General features: G+C 37.6%; 1 pseudogene; it reads right to left on the reverse strand.

The window, feature by feature from the left end:
- Positions 1-3831: 3831 nt before the first annotated feature.
- Positions 3832-6793, reverse strand: LOC134023811 (uncharacterized; annotated as a pseudogene).
- Positions 6794-7611: the final 818 nt, after the last annotated feature.

The following is a 7611-nucleotide window of genomic DNA, read 5'->3' on the forward strand; positions in this document are numbered from 1 at the left end:
TTCTGAGTTGAGTTCTGTGTTATAAACCCCGTGTTCGGTGTGGAAATGAATGACCCATTTCAGAGGAGCTTTATAGAATGTACGGTTACTGTATTGAAAAAAAGAAGACAGAAACAATTGCTGCAGTAAAGGCTTCATTTGCAACAGGACATTACTGAAAGAAATATTCAATATAGCTGCCATTTACAGTATGTCATCAGTTACCCTAGCTCTGGCCCTTCTCTGAGCGCCACCACGCATTCTAACTCCTCTCCCTTGCCCTTGTCCCACTCCTCTCCCTTGTCTTGGTACTTGTCTTCCTCTCCCTTGTGCAGGCATTATTTTTATTTTCTTCTTTCTTGCAATTTTTTACTGTTCTATTTCCACACAAGATCAGCCCAAAGAAATCCTCTTTACCATATGGTCATGCGATTGAAACAACCTCAACACCAGAGTGTTTCCTAGTTGGGAATCAGCTGTGATTTACAGTATTTGCATAACTTCAACCAGCTGTTTCTCAGTAGCAATGGAATAGAGTACAGGGGATATATTTGTGTTTCACTTCACAATATGAACAGCTGTTCACTTTGACTTTAGACAATAAGTTAGGTTTTGAACATGATGTTATCTGTTCTGACATAGTGTGAAAGCATTGGTAAATTGGGCAGTACAAATCGATTGTTTTGGTCTTGGTTGAGCTTGTGTGTAAAAGAAGTTCAAGCATTTTTTATTTGTGTTTGCTCTATGCATTTTGTGTCAAAGCAACAAGAAATGTGTTAATTGTATAGCCAACACAGATGGCTGTTGTGCTAACTGTGTCAAGAGTTTAGGAAACTTGTTAAAAGTATTGAAAAAATTGTCATAGCGATTGTAAAATCCTGTAGGTAACCCTTCCTTTTACAGTCCCTTAAGTACTAGGTATTTACATATAAAGTAAAGGGTATGTTATGTGTTTTATTGGGTATTACCGATTGGTACCAAGGTGGTAAATACCTAGATAATTCGAAGTATTTACCCATTAACTAAATACTAACGTACTGGTCATTACTGGGTATATTTTCTGTATTATTGGGTATTATCGATTGGTACCAAGGTGGTAAATACCTAGATAATTCGAAGTATTTACCCATTAACTAAATACTAACGTGCTGGTCATTACTGGGTATATTTTCTGTATTATTGGGTATTACCAATTGGTACCAAGGTGGTAAATACCTAGATAATTCGAAGTATTTACCAATTAACTAAATACGTGCTGGTCATTACTGGGTAATTTTCACTGGTCCTAATTAGGTAAAGACAGAGGACAAAACTTAGTATTTACCTGGAAACTTATAAATATTACTATTTAAATACCGCTGGTAGTAAGTTGGTAACAACGGGAGATATATATGGTAAATTATAATGTGTTATTGAGTAAATACCGCTGCTACTAAGTAGGTAAAGACGGCCAAGCTCCAGCAGAATTACGAACAAAATACTCTACTATTACCCTGCAGTTACGTAAGGTTTATGTCGGTAACAGTCCACGTCTAATGAGAAGATAAGATTAGTACTTTACAATAAAATACCTTTTCAGATACATTTATTGATGATGGCCTCATTTACTTGGCTGGTATAGCAACCTAGCTCCGCGGGAAGAGTTTTCCTCTACTGTCATGGTAAATTTTCTTGGATACAGTACTGGGTATGTTCTTGCGCATGTTTGGACTATTTACTCAGTAAGTAATCTGAAACTGGACTGTAAAAGGAAGCCGTGTTTGTTTCCATGGTGTTACCAGGCTCTTACCATACCCTTTGTAAGCGAATACCACTTTGTCAACGTTACCCCTTAGTATGAACTTGTACTATACGTTCCAAGGCGATACCAGGTAAAACATGGCTATTTACTCAGTAAGTAATATGAAACTGGACTGTAAAAGGAAGCCGTGTTTGTTTCCATGGTGTTACCAGGCTCCATACCCTTTGTAAGCGAATACCTACGGTGGCCGACATGTGCAAACGCGCTGCAAATTAAGAAAACACATGCAAATAGACAAAACACAAGAAAATTAAGAAAACAATTTCATGAATTTGACAACACATGCGCAGCATTCAGCAAACGCGCTGCAAATACACACAACACAACCAAATACATAAACGCGTTGCAAAAACGAAAGCTTGCAAACCAAAAACGCTGCAAATACATCGTTTTTTTGCAAAAACGGAAAAACGGATTTTGACGTGTTATTTTGTTTTCTCGTTTTTTAAACACAAACCATAAAACAACTTTATATTTGGATTTTTCTCACGTGGGTGGAGCTAAGTGTGAAATGCCTGTCATTGGCCGAATGTGTCGTCAGCAGTACCTGTTCCTTCAAAGTAAAAGTTCTATCTATCAGTTACATTTTAGGGTATTCACGTTTATAAACTTGCCAATTAATCTTTATTGACTTGGGAGTTCGCCCCTCCAACTTCATTCAATGCATCTACTTTTTTTTATCATTGATGTAGGGCCTACTGATATCTACAGGCTAAATAAACTAATGTCAAAATGCTGTAGGCCTAGTCGTGTTTTTCCATTTATATTTGTATTAGTAATATTATAAGATCACATCAATCAATTGTATTGGCCTGTTAGTGTGGTGGTGTTGCTGTAAATTGTTAGCTAACTGATAGTGCTTATAGATTCAACATTCCATTGAACTTCTTTCATATTATAAGATTAGATTAAACTTTGTCATTGAACAGTACAAGTATACAGTACAACAAAATGCAATTAGCATCTAACCAGAATTGCAAATAGTATTTATAAGTATTAAGTAGCCTACATTAGGTATATGTATATAACAAGTGAAATACATAGATGTGCAAATGGTTATTCTAAGTGGCATTGTAGATGCCATATGAAGGCGAAGGTTGCATGGGCACCCGGGATGCGGAGATAGCCGCCGTCGAGTCCCCGAGGTAGACATGCGTATGTAACAACTGTAAAAATATATACATCATGGCAATTCTAAATGTGCAGAGGAAAATGGAATGTGCAAGGAGCATGTGCAACTGAAATGCAGGGATAGCAGCATGTGCGGTTCTTATGCACTGATGATCCTGTGTACCCTGCTCAGACACAGCTTGTGCATGCCGCTAGGCGCTTGACCTCCTCCCTGTAGTCTGTCACTGACACAGAGTTTCATGCATTCAAATTTCCCCCCAGTCATCTACACACCATACTCCACTAATTTAATGGTTACTTTTAAGTGTCAAAAATAAGTTGCACTATTAATAATACAAAAGCTGTGTCAAGTTGCATGGGTAGTTTTGATGGAGAGCAATCTTCAAGACATGCCACACATCTTTCATTGGATATAGGTTGGAGCTCTCATTGGGTCACTCAAGGATATTGACCTTTTTATTCCTTAGACCAGTGGTCACCAATCCTGTTGCAGGAGAGCTCCCTTTGTGTAAAGGTTTCACTCCACACGGCCTTAGCTGCCGTTAATGAGTGGTTGCACAACTTACTAGCACACACATGGTGTACTTTTCTCTGTTCCTTTGTGATGCAACATTCAAGTACCATACAAAGTCAAATACATTTCAACACCTAACTGCACCTTCTCTTTCTGCATGAAATACTGTATCTTAAATATATCCAGATACATGTGCTAGTTATACTACATTCATTTAAGAACTGAAATCCAAACAAACATTCATGCACTTAAACTTTATAAAAAATATCATTTCTGAAGAAGGGTCATTTCAGGTTTCAAATACATTTTATTACAGACAAATGCAAAAGGGCAACATGGCGTTAAACTTGGAGCTTTTTTATATACAAACTGTATATGTCAACACTTAATAGGGCGTTTGTGTGTGTGTGTGCGTGCAGTTGTTTGTCTCTGGGATAGAGGAAGTTATCTTTTCATAGGTTTACAGTTGAGTAAGATGGATCAGATGCATAAGAGCATCTTGGAAGGGCGTATATGTATTGTTTATTACATTGTCATAAATGACTGTCATGTCTGGAAACTGTTATTCAAAGTGTCTCTCCACTTGGGCTTGCTCTTTTGCATTTCCAAACGGGTTGATGCCAAATGTTGAGGATCTGGTCAATGACGATCTGGTGTCTGCCTCATAAAGATCCGCTGCTGCTGAGGCACAGGGTAGGAGATCCTCTGTGACCTTCTTGACACAGCCATGTTGTGCCAAGATGTTTGGAACTCCTCTGCCTGGTGTGAAACTCTTATTATTTCATTGTTATACATTGTTATACTTTGTTATACACTTTTTATTTATAACAATTCAATCGTGATTCACAAATGCACATCTTGAAATGGTGGTATGGATTTAGAATCACATCCTTGAATATTGAAGTAATATATTGTATGTAACTGCATGCATTGTATATTCATTGGAGCAATGTAGTTAATTACTTGAGCTTTAACTTACTGCTTGCATAATTTTCCTCATAATGTTAAAGGTTGACATGAATTGATGTGAGAAGGCTGCATTAAAATACCTGGAATTCTATGGGCATTCCATGAGTCCACAACTCTGTTGATCCCAATGCTGGCAATCTGACATGTCAGATTAGAAACACAGAACCTCACTGTACTGTCTTCCATGTTGATCCGCTCTTAAGCTGTCTTTATTGGGTAGTTGACCCTGTTGTTCATTTCAGGCCAAATCCGCTCAATTCTGTGATTCTGTAGATCAAGAAGAAAGAAAGATGTAGTATCCTTGACATTTGAATAATTTGAGAATATACTGTAAACAAACATTTTTTGCAGATTGTTTTCCAAAACTGATTGAACATCTGCAGCAATGTAATACAATTATTTTCCAAATTGCATTTTGTACATTAATTAAAGTAATTAAATACCAACATTCCAATTTGACAAACAAGAATTGTTGAGTTTATTTGTATTAAGTACTGGTATGACACTGATGAATTCCATGTCTCTGTATGTGTGTGGGGGTTTCTGGAATGGCAGCTCATTCATCACATGTACTGGTGAGTTATTTACTCATGGCTATATCAACCTACCCTTGTTGATTTGGTTTGTAGGTAAGGTGCTCTGTCCAGGTTGTTTCTGTAACCTGACAGTTGTTGTTGGATAAATAGAGTCAGGTAAAACTCTTTCCCGTGGTCTACCCTTACTTGATCCCACATTCCATATTCCAAAACCGCTGGTCTGTTAAAACAAATATTCAACACAAAGAGCACAAACACCATTTTTTTTTTAAACATTCATGACAACAAATAATTGTTTAAAGATACCACTAATAGTTATATATGTGTATTAAATACAAATTGAAAATGTATACAACATCAATAACTGCTTACCTGTAAACATTCTCATAAATTATGAGGTTATTTTTCACAGGCATGGTCGAATGACCAACAATCTTAGAAGTCAAGCAATCAATGGTCAAGACATGTGTGGCCCCAAACATCACCAACTTTTCATTCTGGTCCATGTGAAGCTTGTGTCCCATGTATTCAGCATGGTAGGGAAATGGGTTTAAGTTCTGTGCCCCCTAAAACAACCATATTTGTTTAGATTGAAGCATAACCATTTTCTGTAAAGAAAAAACATTTGCATCAGCACATGTGGGATAACAATTAAGGCCCGTTGGGCAAAACACTTACATGACAACGTGCTTCGTGGTTTGGTTGCTGGACTGATCTTAGTGCAGCCCCAACTCGACCCTCAGACGCATGAATACCCTTGGTGGATAGGTACCCAGTCATCATTTTACGTCCAAATGTGGGTCCGGTCTGTTGTGACATAGTGACAAACACACCAATAGACATTATACAGAAGCCTTCTTTATGTGACCTTGTTCATGATGGACACACTACCTGGTGCTTAAAGACCCTAAAAGTAATTTGTTTCAATACATTTATGCAAAATTGATGTGTGTGTGTATATGACAGATGTAAAAATATGAACTTATATGTAAATATGTTTAGGAATATGTATATTGAAATACAACTTTATATATGTTTAGATTTTTTATTGAATGTGAAGTAAATATTTATATCACCACTATATATTCATTTAGTTCTGTGGTTCATGACACAGAGAAACATACTTCTTGTGTACCCACCTCCTGTATACCTTTGGCCACTGCCAATTCCAAATGAGTGGCCGACACAACTCCTTTTAAAAAGTTATTGTCAGCACAAAACCGCTTTATGTTGTCTATAGAACACCCTCTTTGGACACCAGTGGAAGTCAGGAATGACGACATTTCTTTGTATGTCTTCCCTTGCATCTTCATTTCTTTAATAACCTTGTGGAAGGGTTCAAGTGTTGGTGAATTCATATTGCAGGCTTCAATATTTTGCCGTTTTCTATGGTTCATAGGTAGGCCTATTTGAGGTATGTTCAGAGCCTGGTACGTCGAGTCTAGTGTCACATGAACTTCCTGTATGTAGTCTACGTAACCGGTCGCCTGTTCAAAGCTAACTTAATGTGTTAATTATTATTATTATTGTTTTATAGCTGCAGATCTAAGATCAGATTCCCAGCCCAAAATCTGATTCTTAAACATTCAGTAGAAACGCTGTACTGACACAGGGTCTGCTAAAAATGTACTTCAACCATGGTTCTCCCGCTCAATAGGTTTTTAATTAAATCTTTAAACATTGAAAAAAAAAAAAATTAAGGTAGCCTACTATTGGATTAATTTAATGTATATGTGTACTGAAATAAAACAGTGTATGAAGTTACCGAACGTGCCCCCTCAACATTATTCTCTGATTATAGTTAGAACTCCAACACGTGACGAATCTGACCGCGCAACACTGGCAAGAACTCACCATCACCATCGTCAACGTGCAACAAAAAAGTTAGGCTAGCTACCTTTATAAAAAATAGTAATATGGATACATATATCCTCTACCGTGGCAGCAAAAGGCTGACTTTTAAACAGGAGGACATGCAGGTCGAGAAGATCACCCGCATATTTCAGGTATTTTGTTAAATCATTGGATTTTGAATGAAGGGGTTAGTTAGCTAACTAACTAACCTCTAATTTCAGAGTGGGCTCGGGTGTCAGAAATAACTGCTAGCTAGCTTAGTAATTATTCATCGTGGTTGGTCCAACCCAGCCCACTGCTCTTTCAGAAAAATATGTCCACACTGTTGTTAAAGAAAGTAGCCTATAAAGAATAGTAAATGTTTTTTTTACCCATGAAGTATGTATAGAACATACGCTTCTGTTTTGCAACTGTTTGGTAGCTAGTCACGTGTTTAGTAGTTACAGTACACTATCGTGCTGCCCCAGCTTTGTAGTTACTATAACAAAATGTGCTTCTTTATTAGGTCACCGGTAGCAGTCTTTACTTGACTGACGATGCCAACGTTGCCATATTCCCTGGAGAGCCAGGCTATTTCAGCGCCATTGACCTTGTTTATAGGTCCCATTATGAGGTCCATGGTGAGAGTGAAATTCCCACCACCACCACTCCACCCATCACTCCTACCTCAGGATCGGGACCAAGGTTTACATTTTCATCGCAGCCATCAGCATCAGCTGGCTCTGCTTTTGCCTTTAGTACCCCCGTGCCAGCACTGTGAAGTATTGGACAAGGTTTACCTTAATTTGATATACTATTGATTATTAGTATTTTGATATATAATACAA

Source organism: Osmerus eperlanus, chromosome 7 (genome assembly GCF_963692335.1).
Source record: "Osmerus eperlanus chromosome 7, fOsmEpe2.1, whole genome shotgun sequence".
NCBI classification, from domain to species: Eukaryota; Metazoa; Chordata; class Actinopteri; order Osmeriformes; family Osmeridae; genus Osmerus; species Osmerus eperlanus.